The following is a 13,203-nucleotide window of genomic DNA, read 5'->3' as shown; positions in this document are numbered from 1 at the left end:
CCCTCCTCCTGCCGCAGGCCTTCCTTCTCCCTGTCTGTGACATCCCTACACTGGTAGCAAGGGAACCCAGTTGGAGACACGATCCATTCTTTTCTCATCTCATCCAGCTCTGTGGCAAAAGTTGGTTTCTCATTTCTAGAAGATGAGAGATGTGTTGATTTAGGAAAAAGTGAGTGGGACAGGCTGCCTGCTGTCTAATACCACCCTGTGTACCCACGTGGGTGGGCACCTGCCTCTGGTAAAGTCCTCGCTTGTTCTGGCTCCTTTCCCAGATAAGCTTTGTGCTCTCTGGGAATGAGGATTCACATACATTCAACTCCTCCCCTGATTGACTGATTGATTGATTGACTGATCTCTGATCATAGGTCACTTATCACCACCACCAACCCTGACCAAAACCCAAAAGTAAGACATAGTCTCCTGGAGATACTGAATGGTCTTATCCGTTCCTGAGATCACCTGCCGTTTTCTCCCCTTACCCTGATTCAAATCTTGAACACCACTAAGGAAAACATTATCAGAGTGAAGTTGCACCAGTACCGAGAAAGGAATCTTCCCCAGGCCATGGGAGGAGGCCCGTCTCACTATCTCAGCTCTTAGGAATGGCTCTCCAGCTGTGACAGAGCCACATGGGCTTGGCCACAAGGCCAGAAAGGTCCTCCCTGGTGACTAACAAGAAGGAGGAAACCAGAAGTAATCAGAGCTGAGCTGAGGTGACTGACCCAATTGTAGAAATGACCCCAAAGACAGTGGCCAGCAGTGCAAGTCGCCATGCATTGGCAGTGTGACAGACTCATAGCTGGCCCATTCTGATGGATGATTGGCACTCAACAAAAGAAGACTCTGGAAAAGGGTGTACTTAGCATCAGCATATGGTGATGTTTTTATTCCAGAGGCTTCTTCTTCATCCTTTGAGGTATACAACAGATGTGTGCATGACGGTGCTGGGTGTGGGGCTGGAGCAGGCATGCTCCTTGCCCTCCAGGGGTTGACAGTTTAGCAGAAAGGGAATATGTCCAGAAAGCTTTAGAAGAAAACTGGAGAGGTACTTAACAGGCAACTGGAGAGTCAGGAGAGCTGAGAATGTGCCAAGGGTTTATATAGAGGGGTAGGAGAAGGATGCTCCAGGAGGAGGGGGCAGCAGGGCCAAGTCACAGAGGTGAGCCTGTGGCTCACTGCAGAAGCAAAGGGTGTTGACTGTTGTGGTCAGAATAGGCAGAGAAAGGGACAAGAGATGTGACTGGGGAGGTGGGCAGGGGTCAGGCCATATAGGTGTGGTCTTGCATGTCATGCTAGAGGGTCTGAGGTCTGTCTTGAGGTCCATGAACCACTAACTGACTTTCTGTGGGGGGAGGACAGGAGCTGCTTTTATTTGTTTTACTCCTACCCCTTGGGTGTTAGGGATTGAACTCAGTGCCTAGCTGTGCTAAGCATGTGCTCTACTGTGGAACCACATCCCAGGCTTATACCTTGTTTTTAATCAAATTTTACACATATAAAAGTGTTTATTGGGAGAACAATGAAATAATTATCCTTTTAATTTTCCATCAATAATGCTTGTGTTTTAAAAAAATGGAATAAATGTTTCGAAGAGACTAATACTTCAAAAGAATTCACTTCATCCTAATTCGCCCAACAAACATAAAAATTTGAAGGGAAGTGACAAGTTAAGGTTAAAATTAGGATCCTGCCAGGCACGGTGGCACACTCCTGTAATCCTAGCTACTTGGGAGGCTGAGGCAGGAGGATCACAAGCTCACGGTCAGTCTAAAAGTGAGACCCTGTTTCAAAATTTCAAAGTAAATAAAGAAATAAAAAGGACTGATGATATAACTCAGTGGGAGACACCCCTGGATTCAATCCCTAGTACTCACAAAAAGAAAAAAAATAGTAAAAATAATAATAATTAGGCATTATTATTTTTATGATGCCTAATATTCAACTCCAAATATAAAATATTTTGTAGTTCATGGATTACTTTGATTTCTTCCCTTTTGCATAGAATTACATGAGAACTCTAAACAGAAAAATCTGTGATATGCATAATCAAATTCTGACAGTTTGGTTCTAATATCTTATTTTTAAAGCTTATTTTTAATTGTTCAGATTTATGGGATATGCTTTAACAACTTGATATGTATATAAAGTGCAATGATCCAACCCGAGTGATTAGCATTTCCATCTGGTTAAACATTTATCATTTCTTTGTGTTTGGAGCCTACATATTCGTCTTTCTAGATCCTTATAAAGCATATCATAAGTTATTGTGAACTACAGTTACCCTACTGTGCTGGAGAACTCTAGATCTTATTCCTCTCTCCTACCTGTTTTTTGGCACCTATTATCTGAATTCTATCCCCCATGCCACACCCTGCCTAGCCTCTTTTTTTGGACATTTTATCAGTGGTTGTTGTGTGGAGACTGGATGCAAGGAAAGCAAACATGAAAGTACAGTTCAGAGGATCCTGCAGTAATTTCAGAAGGAAATAACGGGGGTTAGGGCTTTAACAGAGGCAACGGGGATGTCCAGAATGGACGGTCTGAGAGATAGGAAGGAACTTCACCAATAACGGTGGTGGTCACCACAGGTGGGACCTGAAGAGCCCAGAGTGGCTCTCAGCTCTGGCAGGTGAGCGGGGAGGCTTGCTGGAGGGCGATGCAGAGTTCATGCTGAAGCAGGACGTCAGGACGGAACCCTTCCCTTCCACCGATAACCGCCTGAATATGATGGTGTTGGGGACTTATCAGATGCACTCCCAGTGACTGGAGAGGATAGGGTTGCTAACATCCTGCCTGGCTTGTTAAGACCGAATCCATGCAGGACAGGAGCTGCAGATGAGAGGTCTTCAGTACCTGCTGCCAAGCAGGGCCTCACAAGCTGTTTCCATGGAGACGCAGTGGTGTGTGCAAGAGGGAGTAGGAGTGTTGATCCATTCCAGAGCCTTGGGTCACAAGGCTGTGGTGGGCTAACAGATAAACAGGAAAAAGACATGATCGATCGGAAAAGGATGTTCAAACCTATTGGCAATTAACTGGGGTTATAGTGCCTTAATTCTGGATTAAGTCTAAAATTCAGAAGGATGGGCAAAATGACTTTATGATCCTGCTAGTTATTCTGGGTGAGCACCAGGAAGTGAATGCCAATTCAGGCTAACGCCAAAGGTTCAGACCTCCATCTTAAGCCCACCTGCTTCCCTGGACTCTAAGTGGCTGCATAGCACTTCCAAGTGTTTGGAGAAGCAGGAAGAGCTATGGGAAGATAACTGATTTGGCATTCACCATGCTAATGACAGTAATATGCAGGACACCTCTGGAGCTCTATAGAAAACTCAAGTGCTAGCAAAGCCCCAGACTGGAGGCTGTTGTTAAGCAATTTGAGGAAAACGATGAACAGAAAGACAGCAGCAATGGAGCCCCAAATGTTTTGTGTGTGTGTACATTTTAAACAGCACAACAATATGTTTACCATTTTGAACATTTTAAAGTGTACAATTCAGGGCACTAAACATTATTTTGAGTCTTGTGCTGAGAATGAAGCTCAATGGTAGAGGTATGTGTAGCATGTGCAAGGTCCTGGGTTCCATCCTCATCACCACATTAAAAAAAAAAGTTCATTAACAGTTTTGTGTATCCAACACCATTATCTATTTCCAAAACTTTCTTATCAACCAAAACAAAAACTCTATAACCATTGAGCAACAACTTCTCCAGGCCCTGTCTTAGTCCATTCTGTATCATTATAACAAAATACTGGAATCTTGGAACTTTATAAAGAAAAGAGGTTTATTTGGCTTACAGTTCTGGAGATTCAAGCATGGTGCTGGCATCTGCTTGGTTTGGTGAAGGTCTCCTTGAAAATAGCATCACAATGGTGGAAGAGATCGCATGGTGAGACAAGGAGCAAGAAACTGGGAAGGTCTGTCTTTTTATAACAACCTGCTCTTGCAGGAAACAAAACCACTGTGAGACCCACCTTTGGAAGACCAGAATGAATCTGTCTGTGAGGGTAGAGTTCCCTAACCTAATTACTCTCCACTAGGTCCCACCACCTCACTGTGGATCCAGCCTCTAGTACATGGACCTCTGGGGGGACAAACTATATCCAGACCATAGCAGGCCCCATATAAGCAAAAACTCTGCAAGCGAGATGATTCAGCTGTTGCAAGTGGGAAAACTGGGTTGATTTTGGTTTGATGAGTTGCCCTCAATTCAGGCAGTGGGGGGATGGTTAGTCAAAAGGTTCTCATCCTGTTGGTGAGCTTGTTAAGCATATTCTTTGGAAGGAAACTGATTATAAACATCTCAATGACTGATAGAACTTATTAATCTTGACCTCAAAGGTATTCAAATGGCTGAAGGCAGTTCTTACTAAGAGGTCAATAAAAATTAAGTAAGAGCCACAGTCCCTCATAAAGATCCTACTGAAGGCAAACTTTGTCCCAAAAATAGTGGAACATAACTGAAATAGTCTAGAATCAACTTCCCTCTAAGTAACCAAAAATGGTAATGCTTGGGAAGATGAGAACATCATTCTGGTATAGAACAGTAGACTGTGACTAGAAGATCAGAACCTGAAACACCAAAAGTCTAATTACCTTTCTTTCACAAATCAAAACATTTTTGGTGGGTGGGGATAAGGTTTTGTGACTTTGCTTGCTTATTCAATAAGTTCAAGGTGTTTAGAAGATGGTTCTTGTAGGCCAAGGTTCAGTCTGGAGTTCATAGTTCTAAAATATCAACAACCCACAAGTTCAAGCAGATACATCACAGATACATGTGGATCAGTTGTGTTAGTCACAAATGACAGCTGGAGAAAGAAGAAATGGAGTTGATTTAGTGAAAATTGCTCCACTATAAACGCGGTCTAAATCAAATGTTGTCTTTGAGGACCATAGTGAGAAATACTTTATATGATATACAGTTCCTGGGAACTGGAGCTCAAAGGAGGTTGACTAGTTTACTCACTATCACCAAGAAAACCAGGGAAAGAACTAAGAATTAGTTTCTGTGTTTCCTGATACCTGATCAGGTAGTTATTTTGATCAGTATCTGTGGTATTCTGTGCTTGGAATGCACAAGGGAGATGGTTCTTGGAACCTTTCTAAAGATTTCCTTTGATGAGGGGTGACCTATTAGCACCTCATCTCCAAATTCACTCCCAATTTAGTTTTCATAGTTCATTGATTTTCTCATCAGAACCTAAAACCTGGATGGAAGCTCAGAAAAACATTGCTAGCAGTCAAGAAATGTTGACAGCTACTAAGATTGTATTAGGAGATGATTTTCTCCTAATACATGGTAGTATGAGAAGATCTACAGACCTACTCTCAACAAAACAATCATAACTGGTGAAAATAATTTTCGAAAACATCTATTTAAAGTCTCTGGAAATTGTCTTAAGGGCATAAAACAAATGGAGAAACATTTATTCAGGAAAATCTGCATCTCAGGAGAATGGGAGTCTATGGCATCTGGACCAAAAATTGTACCCTCCCTTTTATTCCTCTCCCACCTAGGTTAGTGTGATAGAAATTCCAATTGAGTATATATGATTGGAAAGACAGGGATACCTTTCCCCCAGCTACCAGTCAAGGATTTCCATATCTAATTCTAAAAAGCTTCATCTTATAAAGACTAATTTTCAGGAAAGTGCAGCCAAGAGGTGGGGGACTCCATCCTTCCATCAACCCCCTACTTGTAGGGCATAAACTCTCCCCCAACTGCAGTAGACTGATAAAGCTGGGGTCCAAATTATAACCCAGTTTACATGTAGGTGGGGAAGAATTTCCACAAGGACAAATACAAGCCAAGGAGATCAGAGGCTACTTTCCTCATTTAGATTCCTTCAAGAAAAGTGGAACACTGTGACTGCCCCAAGTTCTAGTACAGAGTCTCAGAGATTTTTGTCTGAGAGAAAAGGCTCATGATAAGAACAGAGAACTCTGAAATAAGGGAGCTGATTTTGTTTGGAGCATGGAGAAGTTCAAGCTAAAGATAATTCTTGAGAACAATAGAGATTTTGGTGATAAGCAATTAAAAGAAATCTGGTGGCTCCATGAGAGCAACAAGCTAAGCCCTAGGTTGGCTAGTTTATAAGAGAAAACCAGGGAAAGAGAGAGATCTTTCTGAGCCTCCTTGGGCTCAGAACAAACCTTAAAGACTGACCTCAAAACTACCACTGCAAAGATGCTTAAATATAATTAGATCAAACTGTAGAGAATTTTATATCTCAGAGCATTGTGGGAAATAATAGAGCAGTTAGCTGGTAGACAGTGGAACCTAACAGTTAGGGACCATGGTAACAGAGACAACTTAGAGCAAGTAGGAGTAGAGACAGTGAAAGAGAACTTTGCTAAAAGTATTGTCATCCCAGAGTGTCTGCATATAACCAAGCCTGTAACTGAGGAGTAACATCAGAAGTTTTATACAATGGGGAGATAGCATTCATTAAAATAATCAAAATAAGTTGTCAAAGAGATAAACAGCAAAAAGCCCTAGCTTCATGGAATTAGTATTCAATATTGCTATAATGGCAAAAATGCCCCAGTACCACATGTATACACATACAGGAGCGGTGGAAAGGAAGAAAGAAATAAAAGAAAGTCCAGTTTTTAAAAAAAATTGGAAAGCAGGGCAAATAAACAGGAAATGGTTGTGACCCATACATGGGTAGGATTGAGGAGGAAACTGTCTGTGAGAGGAACTAGATGTCACCAAAGAACTAAAAGAAATAATTTTTAAAGAAGAAAGTAGGGTATGGTGATGTCCTATTAGACATTATCAGTACCAATAAAGGAATGGAAATTATTAATATTTTATTTAAAAAATCATATGGAAGTTCTAGATTTGAAAAGTACAATAAACGAAATGAACAACAACTTGAGGAACTCACCAGTAGATTGGACTGGCAGAAGAGTGAGCAAATTTGAATATAGATGGATAGGGATTATTTGATCTCAAGACCAGACAATGCCAGGCATAATGGTACATGCCTGTAATTCTAGCTACTTGGGAGCCTGAGGCAAGGGGATCAAAAGTTCAAGGCTAGCTGGGCTCAGTAATGTATGCCTGTAATACCAGCAGCTCAGGAGGTTGAGACAGGACGATCATGAGTTCAAAGCCAGCCTCAGAAAAAGTGAGGTGCTAAGCAACTCAGTGAGACCCTGTCTCTAAATAAAATACAAAATAGGGCTGGGGATGTGGCTCAGTGGTCAACTGCCCCTGAGTTCAATCCCTGGTACCTCTCCAAAAGTTCAAGGCCAGCCCAAGGAATTTAACAAGACCCTGGACCCTGTCTTAAAATTAAAAAAAAAAAAAAAAAAAAAAAAAAGGTCTGGGGATGTAGCTCAGGGGTAGAGCACACCTGTTTTCAATTCTCAGTACAAACAAGCAAACAGCCCAGAGAAATAATGAAGAAATATGGGGAAAAGTCTCAAAAACATGTGGGACACTATTAAGCACATCAACATATGCAGACTGGGAGTACCAGCAATGATTGGATGGAGGGATAAATTTGATGAAATAATGGATGAAGACTTCTGAAATTTTATAAAATACATTAGTCAACATGTCCAAAAACAACAAACTTCAAGTACAATAAATACAAACAAATTCATATATTCAGATACATCAAGAACTTCAAGTATAAATAACAGAGTCCCATATCCAGATACACTAAAGAAAAATATTGAAAGAGAAAAAAGAAAATCTCAAAAGCAACAAGATAGAACAATAAAACAAACAAAAAATCCAGCCAATGAAAAATGAACTCAAATAAGATTAACACCTGACTTCTCAACAGAGACAATGGATTCCAGGAGGCAATGGGATGATTTCTTCAAAATGCTCAAAAGAAAAATAAGTCAATTAATAATCTCATATTCAGTAAAATTATCATTCAAAACTAAATATAAAATAAAAACTTTCTAAGATAAACAAAATCTGAAATGCTCTTTTATTGGGAGGAAGATTTCTAGCAGAGATATAGTGATAGAGTTTGTTGAAAATATAAGATCAAACCAAACCTGAGCAGAATGACTTGGTGAATAAAAATCCTTTAAAGTTCCTTGCAAAACAAAGCTCCATTAGAGGAAGCTACACATTTCAAGATTTTAAAATAAGATTTTAACCTAGAAAGAAATTATTAAAGTGGTTTGATTTTCATAGCAAGGTTCTAATTACTGATATAAATGAAGTGCATTGCAAATGTTACCAGATATTTTTGGCAAGAAAAGCCATCCATTTACATTCCCATAGATTTATCTTATTAGTGACATGTGTGGCTAGATTTTCCTCTTCTTCCCTTCTCTTCTGAGCTTACTGCTAGTCAGGGTACACTAGATAGAAATTCATTTGTGAAAAAGAATATGGATGGAGATGAGCTTTACTAGAGATGTGGCCTAGTGATTTGCTTTTTGGTGCACTGATTTGTAAAAGGGAGTGATCTGCAGAGTGCTTTTGATGAAAATAGTCCCTATCCCCTCTGTTTAGCTTCCAAAAATGCAACTGTCTGGTCTTTTAGTATGATTAAGTAAATCAATCCTTGAGGGAAGATGTGAAGGTAAATGAAGGCTAGTTACAGCTGAGAACAGTAATTCTATGAACAGATTTTCTGCACTCTGGTTTTGGGTTGAAAACTTTTCTCCACTCTTGAACTTTCCTTTCTGATGTTTTTTATATTCAACACCTCTGTTAGACTTATGTGATTATGACCACCACACTCATCCTGTGCCACCCACCTTCTTAGCCCTAGAAAGTCTGACTTTCCAGAGAGCATTGCCACAGGCAACTCATGTTTCCAATTTAAAGCTCCAATTCCAATTGAATTGTACAGACAGCTTTTTGTCCATGGTTGTAGAATAAAAAAGTTATGGAACAATATTTATTTGGATGCAGAAAAAATAGATCTTTTAATGTTTCTTTGGAACCACTTAAATTTTTGCAAAAGAAAGAGAAAAGCATGCATGAGTTCTCTTTGTTTAATGCTTACCTCTTGTCTGAACAATTGATTCAATGAAAATATAAAAAGTGAGTTAAAGGACTTCATTGTTAAAACTAAGAATTTGCCCTTGTAAGAGAAAATGAGTTATTTTTAATCTCCAATTAAATGCTTTGTGTATAGCAATTAAATACCCATGTCAGCTAAACTCTGCCCCAAAATGCCCTAGATTTCTGGATCCCTGGAGGTCTTTTTTTTTTTTTTTTTTTTAATGGTTATTATTATTGCCTATTTGTTTTTAGGGTCATTTTGTTATTTTCTTTTAGCTAGGGAAGTTTTTGTGAGTTTTCTTCATAATGAAACAATTTAACCTTGGGATACTAGACTTGTAATTTTTATTATGCAACTGGAATTAGTCATATACCTTTTCTCCATTTTTATAGTGTAATTTTTAAAGGTTCTGGCTTAAAATTTGCCAGTTGGGTAGGAGAGGTGATAAAAATCTCTTTGAGGAAATAATTCTTCAACAATAGGCTGCCCAGGGTACCTACTCACCCCACATGCCTGCCACCTCCACTTGGGTCACTAATTGTTTGGTGATGAAGACCCCACAGTTAGTTAAGCCAAATGGTGCGAAGCATCCGCCATCATTTTCCATATCTCATTTCTTCTTCCTCCTCTCCTTCTTTCCTCTTCTCTCTTCCTTTCTTCTTTTTCTGCCTGTCCTTGTCCCTTTTCATGCCCACCCATCTTTTTTTTTCTTCCTTTCCTTTGCCACTCTGGCCTGGGTTGGCATGCTTCAATGACTCTGCTGATTTCCACTATCAAACTGTTTTTTAGCAGGATCCTCCTGGTTCACACTAGGGTCATTGAACATTTAATAGAAGCAAAGGAGTGAAAGAATCCCAGAGGAGGAAGGGCTGTGCCTGGGTCTGTATTCCAAACTCCCCTTTGGCTAACTTCCATTTCTTTTGAACTGCCACCTGCTATTTCTAGGCTGGGTGGGTCTTCTGGACTCTCAGTATCAGAGTTAGTGAAACTATGTCTAGTACTTGAAAAATGCCTAGAGGATATTGTATATTTACCCACAATAAAACCTGAACAGATCAAGAAGAATAATGGAAAGATTCTTTTTTGTAGTTGGAGGAGGATAGGAGATGGAAGGTGGGGGCGATTATGCCCCATCACATCATTGTGAAGACTGTATCCCATACTATGAAGTTCTGATTGTCTGTTGTCTATGGAATAGAGGGAGCATACAGGAGAGAGGGTGAGCCCAACCAGTATTGAGTTAGTAGTGATGAGACTTAGGCAATTTGCCTAACATCTCAGAACCCCAGTTTACTTATCTTTAAAAGCGGGCTAATAATTTCTGTTTTACAGGCCATTTGAAGATTCAAGCTAATGTCTGCTAATCATTCATTAGTATAATATCTACAGTAGTAAATACTTATTTTTTTAACAAATGTAATTTATTTGTAGAGAAAAATATTTCAAAGCATGTAACCCTTGGGGAAAAAGTGAATCTGACCATTGAGAGAAGAGGAACTTGGGATGGGAAGAGAATGACATGGAGTGTCTTGGGACGATAAAGGAGGTGGAAAAGATGAGATAAATGGGAGGATTATCAGAGCTTAGTTTTCACCACTTGAAAGGGAGACAATAGCATTTGTTTTCCTCCTTAAGAGAAAAGTACTGTCCTCTTCTCCCATCTCAGTCCCATGGGGACTCTTCTAAGAAATGAGACTTTCTCTTAGGTCTCTTACTTGTTCCCTCCATCTAGGCTCTGCCTCCAAATTCCTCCCTTTCTCTAGGCACTCTTGAGACAGAGAGATCACTTGCAACCTTTCCATTATTGGGCTCAGGTAGACCTCTATCAGGCAGAAGCTATCTGACATTTTCTAGATGTCCTAGGCTGCTGCTGAACTTTATTACAAAGGTAGTCTATAGAATCTGGCTTTTAAGCTTAGTGTTCTACTGGGCAGGTCAGATGAATTTGGAGAACATATTATGTTTTAAACTGAATTTATCCTTTATTATATTAAAGGCTGTAACAAGTTATTTTTTTAAATGTTTTCCATCAGCACTTTTTTATTTATTGTCCTTAACACCCTGAGGCTACTTGAAGAAGGATTTAAATTTCAAAGTCTTGTAAGTAAACAAAAAGTTTCTCAACAACATCTTCAGGCAAGCACCCAAAGACCTCATTTTTGACACCGTGTTTTGGTCCCCCATAATTGTCCAATAGTTCTGTGCCTAACCACAATGTTTCAAAAATCATTTAAAAAATACTTCTAGACACAAAGTAGCCTACCAATTTACTTGTTCTTCTTCTGAATCACCATGTTTAGCAAAAAACAAAACACAAACAAACAGGTTTAAATGTGGAATTATTTGACTGAACTCTAAACATATTAAATGGAGGAGGTTGTGTTGGGGATTGATATGATGACTAATTTGGAGATGGTTATTCACTATTCTCCCAAGAGTATAAAAATATCCAGAGGGATGGATAGAGAAGTAGAGGCTAGCACGCATGGCCTCAGCTCTGTGGGGATTTCAAAGGCTTTAAAATTCACTCCAGAATCCACTAAATGCAGCATTCCCCGATGTTGAACTTGGGCTGATATCTTCTTTTATCTCTATCATCTGAGGCTACCCACTGAGACTCCAAAAATTTATCATCTCTTTTCCTGCTTGTGACCAAGAGGAAAGTTAGGAAGCAGGGTCAATAGGTAGGGACAGGGTCACTGTTATAACAAATGACCTCAAAATTTCAATGGTTTGATCCAACCATTGAAAATGTACTGCTCTTGTTGCAGTCCAATACACATGGGTAGGAGTAGAGAAGTAGGGAACACATGATTGACTCTGTCCTGTAATTCAGGGGCATAGGCTTCTTCCTTCTTGTGGTCATCTTCCCAAAGGTTCTCAGAGTCCTCCCTCTTCAGCCCGTGGGACAGAGAACCTGCAGAGAATTGCAGAGGAGACTTTATAAGGTTGACTAAAACTCAGCTAATGACCTGCCCAATTTCCAGAGAGGCTGGGAAATATGGGCTAGCTGAGTACTCAGTGCTGAGCAGTTTCTTCCATAAGGGAACACAGAGGGCTCTTCAGGGCATGCAGATAGTTCTGTTCTTGTGTATCATCCAAGGTGTGCAAAATAAATGTGCTCTCCTATTTCAGTTCACTTAATGACAAAACCTATGTTTAATCTTTTGGGCAGTTTCTGGAAAAATTCCATCTGCCAACAGAAGCACCAATATCATTACCACAAATAAGTCCAAACTGGAACTTACTTGTTCAGTGCAGAGATGCTGATTATAAACTACCTCTGCACTTGCACATTGCCTTTCTCTCTCTCTCTCTCTCTCTCTCTCTCTCTTCGTCCCCCACCTCCATCCCTCTCTCTCTCTCCCCCGCCCCTCTTCTCCCATCTTTTTGTGGTGCTGGGGTCTAAATCCAGGACCCCACACATGCTAAGCAAGTTCTCTACCATTGAACTACAACCCTACTCCTTTTAAATTTTACTTAGGGACAGGGTCCCACTAAGTTACCCAGTCTGGCCTCGACTTGCAATCCTGTCCCAGGCTCTAGAGTAGCTGGAATTACAGGCCTGCACCACCACACCTGGCTCACATTACCTTTGTCATCAATAGATTGTTCCCATGATGAAGCTGGCAAGTCGTCTCCGTGTGGACTATCTGAACCAAACCTTGCACAAAGAGGAGAATCAATGCATCACAAATATTAAAAGGACTGTCTTCAGATCCTTCTTAATCAAGTAGGGTTGTTATGTCCAGATACTATAAACTGGTGGTTTATAAACAACAGAAATTTGTATCTCACAGTTCTAGAGACTAAAAAGTCCAAGATCAACTGCACCCAGAGTTTCAGAGTCTGGTGAGGGCCTGCTTTCAGGTCTGTCGGAGAAGTCTTCTTGCCATGTCCTCACAGGGCCACAGGAGTTAAGGAATCTCTCTGGGGTCATTAATGAGGGGTTTGGCCTCACGACCTAACCATCTTCCAAAGTTCCCAGCTCCAAATGCCACCATCTCAGGAGGTAGGTGCTATATAAGAAACTTGGGAAGACAGAACAGCCAGTCCACTGCAATACCTCTTCAAAAATATTTAGAATGTTTTTGTCTTTTCTCAATCCACGTGCTTTTCACAGTTGTCATGACTCCATTATTGTCTGTATCCTTTCTTCCTGTTTCTCTCATTAACCAATTTACAAAGGCTGTTTCATGGTCCTGCTGTTTTAG

General features: G+C 40.3%; 1 protein-coding gene and 2 long non-coding RNA genes across 6 annotated transcripts in view; 2 read left to right on the top strand and 1 right to left on the bottom strand.

Annotated features, from left to right (window-relative positions):
* The window catches only part of MKLN1 (muskelin 1), a 322,083-nt gene that overhangs the window by 110,204 nt on the left and 198,676 nt on the right, over window positions 1-13,203 (top strand). The gene's annotated exons all lie outside the window — the stretch shown is intronic.
* LOC306667535 overlaps window positions 1-13,203 on the top strand; it is a 68,746-nt gene that overhangs the window by 47,679 nt on the left and 7,864 nt on the right. The window lies entirely within an intron of this gene.
* Window positions 11,049-13,203, bottom strand: part of LOC306667526 — a 37,314-nt gene continuing 35,159 nt past the window's right edge. For both annotated transcript variants that reach the window (XR_013765584.1, XR_013765585.1), the window contains one exon: window positions 11,049-11,906. This is a non-coding gene — a long non-coding RNA (uncharacterized lncRNA). The remainder of the gene's footprint in view (window positions 11,907-13,203) is intronic.

This window comes from Sciurus vulgaris (assembly GCF_902686455.1).
Source record: "Sciurus vulgaris genome assembly, chromosome: 8".
Classification (NCBI taxonomy): domain Eukaryota; kingdom Metazoa; phylum Chordata; class Mammalia; order Rodentia; family Sciuridae; genus Sciurus; species Sciurus vulgaris.
Note: the sequence above shows the minus strand (reverse complement) of the source record. Positions and strands in the feature narration are given on the sequence as shown.